This window comes from Cuculus canorus, chromosome 1, assembly GCF_017976375.1.
Source record: "Cuculus canorus isolate bCucCan1 chromosome 1, bCucCan1.pri, whole genome shotgun sequence".
NCBI classification, from domain to species: Eukaryota; Metazoa; Chordata; class Aves; order Cuculiformes; family Cuculidae; genus Cuculus; species Cuculus canorus.
Window position 1 is genome coordinate 185,877,753 of NC_071401.1, and position 16,866 is coordinate 185,894,618.

Below are 16,866 nucleotides of genomic sequence, written 5' to 3' on the forward strand. Positions count from 1 at the left end.
GGGTCCAGCGGTGGGAGGTTGGTAACCTTTTGGAATGGTGGACAAGTGGCAGAGAAAATCATAGAATCATAGAATCACTAGGTTGGAAAGGACCCACTGGATCATCGAGTCCAACCATTCCTAGCAACCCCTAAACCATGTCCCTCAGAACCTCATCCACCCATCCCTTAAACACCTCCAGGGAAGGTGACTCAGCCACCTCCCTGGGCAGCCCCTGCCAGCCTGGACCTCCAGGACAACTCCAGGACAACCAGACAACTCAAATTACTTTAAACATCTCTGTGTGAGAGATTGAATCAAGTTCTAGCTTTCCTCATTAGACTGATCTAATATTAGGGCACCATACCGGGACTAATGCTGTTTAATATTTTCATCAATGACATTGACAGCGAGATTGAGTGCACTCTCAGCAAGTCTGCAGATGACACCAAGCTGAGTGATGCAGCAGTGCACACCTGAAGTGCGGGATGTCAAACAGAGGGACCTGGACAAGTTGGAGAAGCGGGCCTGTGTGAATCTCATGACATTCGACACGGCCCCCAGCAAGGTCCTACACCTGGGTCAGGGCAATCTGTGGTTTCAATACCAGCTGGCGGATGATGTGATTGAGACCAGCCCTGAGGAGAAAGACTTGGGGGTGCTTATTGATGAGAAGCTTGACATGGTTGGCAATGTGTGCTTGGAGCTTTTCCTAATCATCTGTTTCATTCTTTCATTCTGTTGCAGGCTAGCTTGCTCAAAAAAAGCAAGCAAAGACAATTCAAGACTAAAAGATTATTTCAATAATATACTTTGTCAGACGATATGGAGAGGTTTCAAAAGCTACAATATTAACCATTGATAATTTCTAAGGGGAACTGGCTACTTAAGGCTCGATAATGCTCTAGTTTAGACAAATAGCTTTTAGGGTCTCTTAGTTTTAAGAATTTAATAGAGGAGAAACCCAGAGATCTCTTCCTCACATTCTTCTTTCTCAGCTATACATTAGTTAACACTTTCCTTCATTGAAGATCCCTCAGATCAAAGCATTATTTTTAACCATCACTTATTGGATTTATGTGAAAGATGGAAACAGGTACAGAAATGGAGAAAAAGTGAATGAGAGCATAAGTTGTGAAGATTTTAGCATCACTACTACATTTGGGGAAGGCAGCAGGCACTAGGGGTGGTCCAGATAAGAAGTCTGTCTCACTGTTCTGTAAACAGTTATACTGCAATGCAAGACAAACAAGACAGTTGCATTTTTATTTTCGTTGTTACTCTGCTTATGTTTTAATGTTACTTATGCAGAAGGATTAGATATGTTTAATGGACTAGTGTTAAGTGAAGAATGGTAATCCAATGAGGAGGTATTTTAAAACTTCAAAATGTAATGCACTCAAAATCAAAAAGAAATTATTAGGGGCAAAAATACAAAACCAGAAAAAAAAAAGACAAATTTGAAAACTTTCTAACAGATCTGAATCTGTGGAGGCAGTGTATAATTTTGGAAGACTTATTTGAGGTTGCCTCGTGATTCCTAATTTGACATCACCTTGTAAGGGGGACTAACAATATCGAATTGAGAAAGAAGATTATTAGGAGATCCTGATCAAGATTTTGTAAGAAGCAAAAGAAGGCAGTAAACTGAAAACCAGAATGAGAACAGACTGGAAGTACTGTGAAAAACTAGATAATACCACGGTAGAATAGAGGTACTAGAAGAAAAAACTGCATGCATACATAACCCGAGAAAGCAGGCTTGTTCTTTAACTTTTTTTTAGCAATTGCATTTGGAAATGATCAGAGACTTTTCCCTTCTTCTTTTGTATAGCTTTAAGGCACAAATTATTTTTGCTTAAACACACAGATGTAGCTTTCACAGAGTGTGGGTTCTTTAATTGAAAGAAGTCTTCAAACAAATTTGACCTAAAGAAGTTTTTGTGTCATTACTGCATAATTGATATTCCTCTGAAGACACCGAAGAATTTGGGTATTAATTTTTTTTTTTTTAAAAAAAGGCAAGATCCTAATAAAAATACTAAATGGTTGAAGGTTTGGGGTTTTTTTTTTTTTGTTTTCTTATGTCATTAAGACAAAAATCGGTACTACAAAACCAATTTAGAGAGAATGTGCTGTTGATTAGAGAAGCTGTTTTTTTTAAACCCTTAAATACAGTCTTGATATTTCAAAGTCACTGAGAGTTGTGACAAAATCACAAGTTATTATTCAGATGATGGAAAAGATTAAGCATTTTTAAGACTTTGATGTTCTGTGATGTCTTGCACATCCACTGAAGCATTATTAATAAAGGCTCAGCTGTGAAAAAACGTGGGTTTGATGGGTGGCTGATAAATGACTCCAGCACCTATCCGTAGTGAAGTGGATCTCTGAACTTGGCAAAGTGATTCCCCAGAAAGTTCTTCAAGGTGTCTCCCATAAAACCCTGACTAAAAAGCTGATTAAATATGGACTGGATGAACAGGTCGTGGTCAGTAGAATGAAGACAAATTGGAGGCCAGCAAGAAGTGATGTACCTCAGGGTTCAGTATGGGGTCCAATCCTGTTTGACATCTTCATTAGTTGTTCAGATAATGGATCATAGTATACACTCAGCAAGTTTTCTGATGATGCAAAGCTGGGAGAAGTGGCTTATACACCAGAGAAGTTTGCTGTCATCTAAAGGGATCTCAGAATGCTGGAGAAATGGACTGATGGGAACCTCATGAAGAAATGTAAAGTTCAGCACCTGGGACTGAGTAATATTCCTTTAACTCTTGACAGACCAAGGAAAGTGGTAAGATCCCAACAGGGATCTCCCAACAGAAAGAAGAATTATGGTACGGCTGCCCAAAAGAAAGCAGGAAGAAAATGTGACCTAAACTGTGAAGTGTGTATAACCTTCATTGGGCCTCTTTCACTCAACAAACCAAACCAATTAAATATTCAGATTCAGAAATAGAAATCCATATGACTTAATAGGTCCATAGCTTGACTCTTTCATTCATTCATTAAAAAATCAATACATTTAAAAGGTAAATATTTTAACTTTTCCTGTAAACACAAGAAACGTTCCTGTGGGGAAAAAAATAAACAGTAAACAAAATCAGAAACCAGATAAATACTCTTGCAATTCTTTTTTTCTTTTCTGATAGCACATATCATATTTCATACAGGTGAAAAGTTGGAAACAGAATATACAACTATGCAATGTAAATGTGTTTCACGGTGTCAAATATACAGCTACCACTCTGAGAGATCATGTAATTAATGAAAATTTTGAAAATATTATACAGTCTAAATGTTAAAGTTCAATTTCAAGTCATGTCTTCTGGATGTTAATGTTTTTTTTTCCCCATTTGACTATTTTAGGACTTAGTGATTTTTTGAAAAGTTTTCTTACTTCTTTTCTCCTCCTGATCTGAATTATTAATTCGATGGTTTTTCCATTCCTGACTGATCTTATTCATCCATGAATCTATTTTTACATTACACAAACCCTCAGCTAAAACACATAGAAGTCTGCTTAGTAGTACCAGCTACCTGAAATTCTTCTTTTCTTTGGGTCCTGCCTTCTGATGATTCCTGTTACACTTACATCAAAATGTTGATCTGACATCATTTAAAGTGATGAAGTTAAAAAAAAAGAATATTCTATGAACTAAAGGCTATGTAAAAACCTAGTTCAAATATTTATTTTGTGAATAGTCAATATGTGTTTATTTTTATATTCCATACATTTTAAGTTTGATTCTTTTTACCATGCTCCTCATTCACTCTTCTTCAAGGTCTTTCTTCCTAGCCTTTTCTGCATTCTTTCTTACTCTTTAGCACTCTCAGTTGCCAAGAAATTCTGAATTTATGAATATGTGGTAATTTATGTTATTTTGTTTAACATTTCTCTTCTCCTTAAAAGGTCCCATGGACTACAGCACATGCAGGTTTTCTTTTTTAAGAAAAAAATCAATTAATGTTAGACTTAGTAGGGAATAGTAGAGCTATTTCAGATGAGCTGAACCACTATTTTAGAACTTTTTTACACCACTGTATTATTTGAAAGTGAAATGTAGTATCCAATGATAAGCACTCATGGAGGGCATGTAAACTTAGCAAATTATTTTGTTCTCTAAACCCCTATTCTAATATCTTATCTGCTGATGTATCTGAAAAATAATTGTATTTTGGAAATTAAAAGCTTAAAAAGCATACTTTTAATCACTATTTGAGAAAAGATGAGGATAGAAATGTAATTCTACTCCACAGATCTCCACTTTCTGTTAATAATAAATGGTATTTATTATATAAACTGGAAAGGTAGACCCAGATCATAATCCATGAGAGCCTGGCCTGCTGAGCAGCTGGGTACTCCGAGCTGGAAATGCAAGTTTGAGGGGCTTCTCAACTCTCCACCACACAGCTGGAAGGAAGCCAAGAGCCTTGAAGCTTTGGCTAGGCAGAGTCACCTGGAAGCCAGGACTCACTGCTCCTCAACAGCCTGCCAGGTGGACTGCTGAAAAGATGGGAGCCTGGAACTCCATCGGTGGCCTTCATAAAAGGCAGGTGGGTGAGTTAGCACTGCAGATGACTGTTGGAAACCTGGCTCCTTTCTGTCACAACTTTGTCAAAAACTGAACTGTCTGATGAAAACACTTTGACTTTCATGAATCTGTAATCTCTGCACCATCTGACAGTTTCCAAAACACTCTGATTCTGGAGCCTACCATTTGGGAAGTAGCGCTTTTCAGAGGAAAACAAATGTTCTTCAGAAAAGCATACAGTTTTATACAACTGACAAAAAAAAAAATCCACATTAAACTAATTGAAATATTCCTTCATGCATGACGAATGAAATCTCCTGGTTTGCTTGGCTGCTTTTTTAACATTTTTGGTTTGTTGCATTGCTCAGATGCACTTTTGTAACGGACAACATTGTCACTTGTTTGTGCACTAATTTTTCAGATATTTTTCTGTTCTGAAAATTATTTTGGAATGGGATGACAGTAAATGGATATGTTAGTAAAGTTACTCAGATAGTGACTACATCATCAAAATACTGGAAAAGGAAAGTTTCGAATTCCTCTTGAAAAAGGAATGTTGAAGCACTTCAAAATATATGTTTTTTTTAAAGAGTTTACATAAATTCAAAGCTTGTTCAGTCTATAGTCACTTTCATTTAATAAAATGAAAGACCAGGAGTAAGGAATTGGAGCTTCTTAATACAGTATTGTTGTAATTTTTGAATTTTCATATTATTAAGATAACTTTTTCAACAAAAGAAATCTAATAAGTTATTATTGCCCTTTCTTTAATAAATCTTTCTTTATGAACAGAGAACAACATACGACAATTAACAACATAAAGGTAAATCACTTTGTTATTTAAGCTTTGAACACAAAAGGACATTGAGATATTGTCGAGTTTTCATCTCTTGTAAACAGTACTTAAAAAAAAAATAGTCCAAATCTATAAACCAGATTTCAGATATTAGGTAGGTGCAAAAATAATTACCATTTTTCTATGTCAAATTTAGAGTCATATATTTCAGCTTAGAATAAAATTTACTAATCAAAATAAGAACCATTAGAATCTATTCCTTTTTTTCCAACAAAACCAAGTCAAATTATTTTGATAGCATAGAGTTTTTGGGTCCTGCTACTGGTGAATTCTTCAAAGGCATTTTGAGATACTATTTTTTGTGGAAAAACGCCTCTTGCAGGAAGTTGTTGAGATGCTTGAAAACGTAATTGTTAGAATAAAGGTCTGTTGAGTAAGTTGAGTTAGGTAGAGTTTTGTAGCCCAGGTTGTGCAGCTTCTGCAGAGTCACCTGTAAGAAATGTGGTTGGGCATTGTCACTGTGAAGAATAAATCCTTTTTGATTGATCAGTATTGGATGTGAACATTGCAAGGTTTAGTGCATTTTGTCGATATCCCGGCAATATTTCTCTGGATATATTTCCCCAGGATTCAAGAAGTTATAGTAGATTACCACACTTGCTGACTACCTAACAGTGACCATAACTTGCTTTTGATGCAGCTTCAGTTTGGAGAAGTATTTCTGTGCTTCACCTCAGTCCAGCACTGCGTGGGACATCATTGGTTGTCATACAAAATCCATTTTTTGTCACATGTCACAATGCAATTGAGAAATGGATTATTTTTGCTACAACCTTGCAATACTGTCAGTTAAGGGGTTAAACAGAGGGGTAAACTCTCTTTTTTAAGTCTTTCACATATTTTCAAATTTTCCTGCTCATGATGTTCATCGTATCCGTCCCTGACGTGTGACATGGGGTTTAAGGGGGTTGGGTTGGGTTTGGTTTAAATTGTGTCATTTGGACTAATTTGCATTTCATTCTGCTTTCATTTGCCATAAAACTAATACAAGATTAAATTTTATAGGTACTGTGCAGTGGTTCCCAGTTATGTAAGATGTTCCACCTACTTTTTAAAGTAAATAACATTGAAAAAAATGTAGTAAACTTGCATCTCAGTGAATCTTTCATGAGATATAAATGTCTGAGCCAGGTGTTAATTTTTTTATTTCTACAAGTTTCATGTGACAACATTAGGTCTTTCAAAATTGTTCCAATTAACTCATACTAATTTGCCTTTGTAACCTACATCTAGGAATTTGCAAGTCCATCATCCCTATTTTCTAGTCATCAAATGCTGTGTTAATAAATTGATTAGTGTCTTTGAAAATGTGTTAGTCATGTCAGACAATACAAATGATAACCATTACCTGTTAAGAGACACCAACAAAGGCACAGATTCATTTGTGTTGTTTCAGTGTGCATATATTGTCTCTAGCAACCACCCTGAAATCACCAGGAATGCAATCATCTGTAACAACATGAGGGCTGCACTAGTGTCCCTGGTTGTTCCAAATCACCATGCACTTACATAAGTTTTAAGTGCCTAAACTTTCTGAAATTAATGTTTTGCTGTGGGTTTTTTTTTTCTCGGTAGTGGCTATGGATCACAATTACTTCTCAGTCGTTGTAGACTTCCCATTTCAAGAGGGCAGTCAAACAGCCTGGCTATTCCAAGTATATAGACCTTTCCTTCATGGTTCAAAGCACCCTTCTCTGAAAATGTAACACTTTGGATTAAACTCCAAAAAGATCATAAATACCGTGCAAACATGCTGCAGAAATTGAAGCATCAGTTTGATATACGACTACCAGAATTTTAGCTTCTTGCATCTCCTGCAATGATAAGAAGAAAAATGAGGGAAGAAAAAAAGGGGAAAGAGGAGAAGGAGTGTAATACAGATATATTGACCTTGTTTTGTGGGAAACAGAGAGAGAATTGGGCTGTTATGCTGTAGTATCACACTGTTATGAGGAAAGTCACTGCCAGGGAGAAAAGTTTAAATTGACTACTGTAAGAAATAAAAACTTTCAGCAGGATTTCTGTAACAAATGATACCTTCTGATCAAACAATCTTTTTTTCATGTTTGATCTTTGAACAGTAAGAAATTGTCTGTGCAGGCAAAAAAAAATATTAATTTCTTCCTAGTTTCCATTTTAATGTGATCCAGAAAATATTTTGTAAAGTATGACTAATAGGTTTTGAATGTGGAACAAGGATACTACTTTCAAATCTCCAAGCAGACATAAAACTGAGTTTGCTATAGGCAGTAATATTGGGAATCCCACTACAGAGTAGCAGACATGATATTTCTGTTAGTGTTGTCTATTCTACTCATAAGAAAAAATCAAGGTATCTCATGGTCACTTAATGAAAGCTGCTTCCTACCTCTTGTTGGTCACTTTTTTTATATCATCAAGAAAGAAAATTTCAAAGGAGGTATTAAAAAAACTCTTTAGTTATCAAGTTCAAATTTTTATAAATTTCTTAATACCTCTCTCACTCTATTGCATTGTCCACCACACTGGTAACTTTTGTTAGTAAGTTTCACAGATTGTGCTATGTAAGAATTTCCTGAACTCTTTTACCTGAGAGTGTCATTAAATGCTCATTTATTCTTTGGTTAAAAAAATGCACTTGTAGTGACCAATTTTTTAGTTCAAAATTTATTATTTGTAATGTCCCCACCTTCCTTCATCCTGCTGAATCATCTCCTTTCAAAATTGAACAGTCTCTATGTCTTTTATCTTTTTTATTAAGTTATGAAAGTTCATGACTAGTTTTAGTATTTGAATGATATTAATAGGGGCAAGGTAGATCTTGTGCCCTAGCTGTCTGATCTAGGCTTGACACACTGTATGAATTAATGCAAACATTCTTGAATCACTTAAAGTGTTTTAATAACGTTGTCATAGAATTTGTTCATTGCCTACATTTTCCACTGCTCTCATACCCAAAGTACGAAGTGAAAGTAGGTTTCCTTTCAAGCTTCTCCCCCAGACACTATCTGTTGTTGCTGCCCCTGTCTATTCTATTTCTCATTCTCCACCCCTGTCTATTCTATTTCTCATTCTCCACTCCATTTGACAAAGCTGAGTCAAAATAAACAGATCCTTCCTTTCCCAGCTGAAGAAAGATCTGATAAAAGACTTCACATGAGAAAGGATGCACAGTCAGACTTTCATGAAGAGAGATCCCTAAAGAGCTTTCAAAATAATATAAGAGCAGCTAAGGAATTCCATACCTGCTTTTGAGACTCACCTCACTGATTGTTAATCCATTTGCTCTGACCTATTGAAGTCTACATAATCTAGAAGAACTACAGCGTGTCCCTTACGTTGATGTGTTTCAGGCTTAAAAAATTATAGGACTGCTTATCTTGCTAGAGACTGTTCTGGAGGCTAAAAGACATCTGTGGTACTAAAGACTGACTTTTCAACATACTGAAATCAAGTCAAAATTTCAGAAGACATTTGCTCGTGCTTAAATATTCACGAAGAGACTGGATTTCTCTAAAGGGCTTAGTAACTAGTAGCTCATGGATCCAAACTGACTGCATGTTCTTCGCTAAGCATCTTTGAAAAGGTATTTTTTAATATCGAAGCATATTATTCTGTTAAAAGGCTGAGTTTTCTAGTACATCTTTGATGTTTGTGAGTATGTTAGCTCTGTTTTAATATCTATTTTCCTAAGTTATCAAGGAACCCAGTGACATAACAATTGTAACACTTTAAAGGTAATGGGTTCTGCATGAAAATGTGTGGACACTCAATGACTGAATAGTTGTAACAATTCAGGTGTAGTACCTATATGAGGTGTGCACATCTGACTTTGGTTTGCTATTATAACTTTTTTTGCTTCTTTTAGTTAAATGCAACTCACCTACTAAAACTCTCCCCACCCCCACCCTTACTCCCCTACCCCGGTTCATGTAACAGAGTTTTATAAATTTATTTAATTGTGTTTTATTGTATCAGGTATTGTATCCACTGCTGAAAGATCATTTCAGTTATGAGGCACAGACTCTACTTCATCTTTCATCAAGACTGTTAATCCATAAACTATGGCAAGTTGCTTAGATAAACAGAGGCTATTTTTCTAAGGTGAGTTCTATGTATATCTACATCACGTACTGACCCGAGAAGTTGAATAGTATAAGCTACAAAACAGAATCCTGAATATTCATGCATATAGTCTTGGATAGCTTTTATTAAACACTGCAATGTAATAACTAGTTTTCCTTTTCTTTCTATAAAGACAGAGCAATGGATCAAAATATATTCATGCGATGTACAGGCAGGGAGTCAGCTCAAATTTAGTTATTTCTAAATTATTACTTTCTCACAGTGAGAAATATGGTAACAAAAAAAGTTTTCTTTTAGCAAGTTGTACTGTTGGAAAAAAAACATTATTCTTTTCAAATAACTAATCATAAATACAACAGAGAACATAAACAAAACAGGAATTAGTTACTTCTGGCTTCAAACTGTCCTGAACTTACTTCAGTCTTTTTGTGTTTGTTCTAAGTTGGATTGAAAAGGGAGGAAAGAGGAGACAATTTGTAATATTAGCTTTAGCTTTACTGACTTTCTTAGCAGGAAAATAATTTGGCTGTAAAATTTACTTCTCCCTTTTTTTTTGCTGGAAAAAAAAACAAACAAAACCCCAAACACAAATATGGATTTGAATCGTACTTTGGGCAAAGGATGGCTCTAAAGTCTTCCTTTGGCAAAAGGGCTTTTCAAAGCAGCCATCCCGCACTCATTCATGAACCATACACCAGGTTGTGTCAGTGCAAGTGTTTGTGCAGCAGTGTTATTTTCAACCACCATAAATTCCTCAGTTCAGTTCACCTTCTCCATCTCACCTACAATTTTTCTTACCAGACCACCTAATGATTTAGCAGGGAAATTAGAACACAAGGCATGGGAAGTGTAAATTCAAGCAAAGATGACAAGAGATTATTATCAAACTGTGGCCTAGTCAGCATACTTTAAAAATCTAAATATTTTTGCAACCCTTTTGTCAGCTTTCAACAGAATGCCATGCATTGCTAGACACAGAGCCAGTAATTTGATCGCTCATATCAGTTGGACTATATAAAAAACTAATCAGAGTCAGACGAATGCTAGATATTGTAGTGTGAAGTTATCATCAGATAACATTCTGATTCAATGAAAATTTCCAAACTGAGTTAAAATCAACACCTTTGCAACACTTTTGTCAGACAGCAGAGAGCCTTAGCATAGTGGCAAATGTTCTACATATGCAAATAATAAAGAGTGTGGGAATTCTGAGAGCAAATATGGGATGAGTTTTACGAATTGTAGAGGCTATTATTTGCATTTGGCCTCCTACAGGTATGTTATGCAGAGAATCCTTCATGACTAATGCCTGAAATTTTACACTAAAACTGAGAGTTGTCCTTAGATGTCATTTCACTAAACTAGAAAGACTGTTGTGAAACTGTACTTTCTCTAATGAGCAAATGAGAAAGAATTGTGTAGAATTTGTTCTAGGATACCAGTGGTGAAAGCAGGCTGTCCATGTCTTTGTGCAGCCTCTCCATTACTAACACTGAATGATCTATGTTTCCATTGTTGATTTTTTTTTAATTCTCTCCTTTTTCCTAAGGTAGAAGTGAGATATAGCTAGTAAGTATTAGCAACAAGAGTTATTAATTTTAAACAGAGTAGCTAACAATTGGATGTGGCCTATACTACTACTGCTATTTAGAAGAAGGGTTGGATGAGTTTTCTGAACTTATTTACAGTGTTTAAATGGAATTCAGTAGGTATGTGCATAAAGCTTTACATTTCTGCTTGAACCACACATTTACTTTAAATAGGAATTGTAGACAAGGACTTCAGAGAGGACAGAGAGGTAACTGAAGGACCTATTGATACCTTAAGTGATGAAGCGTTAATAATGTAGTAAAATCAACTGCAGTCTAATGGAAGATGGCAAGGAGTAATGTCACAGCATGAGAAATGGAGATGGGAGAAGAGGCTGCATGAAAAAAAGGTACATGAATTAGTAAGGAAATTCATCTTTCCAATGCTTAAAAAATTGCAAGACTGGAAAAAAAAGCACACGTCAAGCTGTGTCCTGCTACCCCAGCCACCTCATCTCACAATCCATTCCAGAAACTTACTGAGTTCTGCTCAGAAGTGGTAAGCTTTTTCCCTCCTCTTCCCTCCAACAAACTTTTTGTGAACATCTCTGATTGGATCATTAAGAATTTTCACCTCATCCAGATTAAATTTTACATTACTTCTTTGCATTTCTGTGCGATGTGATAGTTTGCCAGCTTAAGTGCAGCTGGAGTTTTCTGCAGGGTCTGCTGGTTTCGGTAGTTAGTGGTTAGGGACCTTGAATTATAGAGCCACAAACTGGACTGGACACCAGAAATGTCACTGTGTTTTCTTTCATGTACATACACGGTTTCCTCCATGTCTGGTTTGAGGCTGCTGAATTGCATGTTTTACAGTTTTTTTTCATTAACCTGTCCAGGTACACATCATTAAGCATTTCTCAGCCTCATGTAAACTACAGTAGATGACAATTCCTTGCCAGCCACTACCTACAGGCTTTTCTTATTAGCTACTCTTAGGCCTAGAAATACTTCTTTCCTTCTTTGATAGTAATAGGCAGCAATAAATTAATTTTTTAGACTTCTTTAGCTGGATTAAAGAAGTCACATTCTTTAGGCAAGTAGTAGCTGCTTCATCCTCTGCAAATCCTTCTAAGTCTTCCTATGGTTGTTCTATTCTGAGTTCCGTTTTTCTTGAGCATGATTAATGAGAGTCATAGATGTATCCTACAAGAAGGTTAACCTGCACTAAAGTTTAGGGTGGGATCAGGTTCTTCTGGCCTCTGCTGGAAGCTTCTATTCTGCCCTACTAAGATTTCATTTGTCTTTTCTCAGCTACATCAAGTTAACTGGAAGTTATTCCATGATCAATGAACAGATAAAAGTCCTTTCAGCTGTCTTTTTATAGATAAGCTTCTAGGCTGATGTCACAGAAGTTTATCTTATTAGACATGAATCATATGATCCTGCGTGTTTATCGGTTGCCTGTGTTGCAGATGGATTTCTTTATACAACTTTGATTTAGCAGTTATTTAACAATTATTAATAGTTTCCAGGTAGATCAACAGATTAGTTTATGTAATTTTAACAGCACTTAATTAGAAGCCAATTTAACAAGATGATTTAATGGAATTTGCTACAATGAAAACAGCAACTTAATCAAAGATTCAAAAATAGCAAGGTTCACATTAGACATACTAGAAAGTTTCCCAAATTAAATCACACACATGCGGAGACACAAAGACAAATAAATATATAAACATACAGAAGTTAATCTACTCCTGTCTTCTCAAGTACAGTGAATTATTCACTTGTAATGCATCATCAAGGAGTGCCTGATCTTTCAAAATCCACTGCCATCTCCTCTTCAGGTCATTGTTTCTCCCTTGCTTTTTAATTCACCTGTAATCCTATCTCCACTACTTTGTTACTATAAAGAATTGACACACATGCTCCACTCTAGTCCCAACACAAGAAGTACTGAAAGTCTAAAAGAAAAAATACATTTGTAATTTATGTTAGTGTGTGTTATGATTCATAAATCAAGGTTACACATTTCATTTTTGTTTTATTAAATCTTTACGTATTCTTAATACTTTCTTCTAAGACTGTTCAAACTGCAGAAATCAGTGCGCTTCTGACTAAATCTCTTATTCTCTTTCTACTTTGCTCTTCTGTAAATATTCTTTTAAATAAAAAGCATTTTGCACTATACAGTAAAATCTTTTCACTTGATGATTAGGGTGCATTTTCAGTAATAGAAAGCAGTATCATTAAGTACATGCAAATGTTTCACTTTTCTGGGAAATGAAAAATAACTATTGATATTTTAACATTACAATTGGATCAGTTCCTTCAAACAAACTGTTCCTCAAAGAAAGAACTGGCAGCCAGCTGGAACAAGGAAGACAACATACAATGCATCCTGAAGAAATTTTTTATAATGTCTTAATTAAAAAGTCTCTTTTAATAATTATTGTTATCTGATTAATAGTTTACTGGTATTAATGTGAAAATAATACTACTTATTTTCTGGAGCATATATTTTTTAATGTATTTTTCAACAGGAAAAATAATTGCAACATTTTTTTGAGAAGGGTATCACTCTGCTTCGAGTTGCTTGCCAGGAAAACCCCACCCTTTTGTTCTTAATGTTCGCTATCTTACAAAACTGTCTTACACTTAGTTTGAGAAATCAAGTTTAATAAAATGCAGTTATTAATTATACCCTTTCTTTTCATCTTGCTTGTGAATGATGAACATTCTGTATTCAGTATGGGAAAGGAATTTTAGGTGATAAAACCTGTATCAGAATAAGGAGTTAGTTACTAACAGCAATTTTATTTTTTTAAATTTTTTATTACTAATTATATAATAAATAAATTATACAATAAATAAATTATACATCCTTGGTCTTTTATTCTGGCCCACAAGCTTTCAACCTGTGTGTGACTACTCTTTAAAGACAGCTCTTCCCACTCTATCCATTTTCTGACATAGAGGGCAATGCCTCCACTCCTCCCTTCTGAACAGTCTGTAGGCATCGATAGCCACATTCCAGTCATGGGATTTGTCCCACCAAGTTTCAGTGATGGCAACCAGACCATAGCTTTCTAGCAGCACAGTAGCTTCCAGCTCCTCCAAAACCTGTGTCTGGTTTTAGAACTCATGAAGCTAAATGTTCACACTCATGTTTTGAGCATGTCCCGACATTTAGGCAAAATAAAATTTCCTTATGTACATACACACACACACGTGTGCAAGCGTGTGTACGTATACACGTGCATGCTTTTTGTGTATATATGTCTACATATTATCCCTTCTGTTGAAAAACAATGGAACCATTAGATTTAAAAAAAAATAAATTGTTATATTGCTTGGGAATAATATTCTCTGTAGAAAAATGCAGGAGTGTAATAGGGGTGATTATCATGAACACAAATATACTTTGTATGTTTATCTACTAGTAATTGAAAAAAGATACCCAGAATACGAGATTTCAACTTTGATCTGTTCACAACAGAATCATTCTGACACTAATGAATTTGTCTGTACAATGTTCACTGTGGAAGCAGACATGAAACATTTAAGCAGTCACTGTGATACCATCAGAGAGACACCTCAGCATGAACCTCTTTTTCTCATATTTTTTTTCAGGTAAATGTTTGAAGACAGTAATGAGTTCAAATTGCTGAGGATATAAGACCATGCTGGAAGTTTCTGCATTTGTAATTCAACGAACACTTTTTATTGAATTCAAAGAAACACATTTCATTGCAGGGCCAAATTACACTTATCTTTTATACCCGAATATATTAAAATGAGATACTGAGGCTGGTATGCCAAAGCTTAAGTATTCCACTGTTATGACTATGTGCCAATTATCCCATAAAAGGCTCAAAGCACAGGAAAGGTAATGGCATACTCTTATGGAGAAATCGTCCTGTCTATTAGATTGGATATTAGGAAAAAATTCTTTACTGAAAGAGTGGTGAAACATTGGAACAAACTGCCCAGGAAAATGGTGGAGTAACCATCTCTGGACATGTTCATAAAACATGTAGATGTGGCACTTCAGGACATAGTTTAGTAGGAGTGGTGGTGTTGGGCTGATGGCTGGACTTCATGATCTTAGAGGTTTTTTCCACCGTTATTGTTTCATGATGGTGTGATTCTGTGATTGAGATGATAACTTTTATTTTCTATTATTCATTAGGCTAATGTTTCCCTGTTTGTTATTCTTAGTGGAACAGGTAACTTCATAGAAGTAGCACTGGGTTTTTACACTTTCTGATACACTGGAAATTTTCTGACACCATTCACATATCAAAAATAAATTTGATTTACATCTAGCTTTCACAGAACCCTTTTTTTCAATCTCTATTAATTCCAACAGAAGTAACACAATGTATGCTCTTTCTTCATCTATTCAGAGAAAGAATAAAATTTATTTTCATAATGCATCTTTATACATTTTACTTTACACTGCAATATATTAGATGTGCTAGCCAGAGCAATATTTTCACTAAGTAGAAACTTCTTAAATATTTCTCCAATGGTCACATATAATTATCGAAATATCTTTTAAGGTTTACTGTTACAGGTTATTAAAGATTTGGTATTTTAAAAAGTAGATTTACATTGACCCTGCAGAAAATTTGGTAACCTATTGGATATTTTTATATGTATTTTTTCCAGATTACTTATACATAGGATAGGTAAACCATCTCTGCCAAAAAGAACATATCAGCATACAATTAATTTTATGTTTAAGATTGATCAGCATCAACTTGAAAATAATGTATGTAAAATAGAGTCATTTACTTCATAAGAATACTTAATTTAAATACTTAGATGTCTGGGAAACTTGATTTTAAACATATTCTGCAGCTCAAAAAGTGCTCCATAATTGATTGTTTATTTGATCATTTTCTGCTATCTTTCTCAACTTTCATTGATTGTTTTCAAACATATTGATATTTCTTAACATTTCTTTGAAATATTGTCTTACAGAATTAATGATTTCTAATAGCTATTTGATTTTCTATTCATGCCATCAGGTATGACATTGTTTCTAATCTATGATGAAATTAGCATTAGCTAGGAAAAACACACAGAGAATTCACTGCTAATTAGTCATAAAGGGCAAAGTTTGAAACAGTTTTTTTCTGTGAGGATTCAGAACATTAAAATCCAGCCACATGAACAGTTGAAAATGTCTTGGCTGGTGGTAGGACAGATGCCTTAAAGCTGCATATGGTTTTAAAACAGTTTCAATTAACAGGCAGAGCAAAGAAAGCCAAAGAAACCATGAGTTCCATTCTCAGCAAATGTCCTTATCTTCCTTTTCCACTACTGGTTTCTTTGTGAATGACCAATGTAGAAGGGAAAGGGAGATTTTGAATAGAATCATATCATAGAATCATAGAATATCAGGTTGGAAGGGACCTCAAGAATCATCTGTTCCAAGCTTTCTGGGCAAAAGCACAGTCTAGACAAGATGATCCAGCACTCTGTTCAGCTGAATCTGAAAAGTTTCCAGTGTTGGGGAATACACCACTTCCCTGGGAAGATTATTCCAATGGCTGATCGCTCTCACTGTGACAAATTTTCCTCTTGTGTCCAGCTGGAATGTCCCCAGGAATAACTTGTACCTATTATCCCTTGTCTTTTCCATGTGACACCTTGTAAAAAGGGAGTCTCCATCTTCTTTGTAGCCACCCTTCAAACACTTGAACATAGTGATAACGTCTTCCCTAAGCTCTATTTTCTCAAGGCTGAATAAACCCAGTTCTCTCAGCCTTTCCTCGTATGGCAGGCTTCCCAGTCCTTTGACCATCTCTGTGGCCCATCTCTGGACCTTCTCCAGCCTGTCCACATGTGGTTTTGGTATAGCAGGGACAAAACCTGGACACAGTAT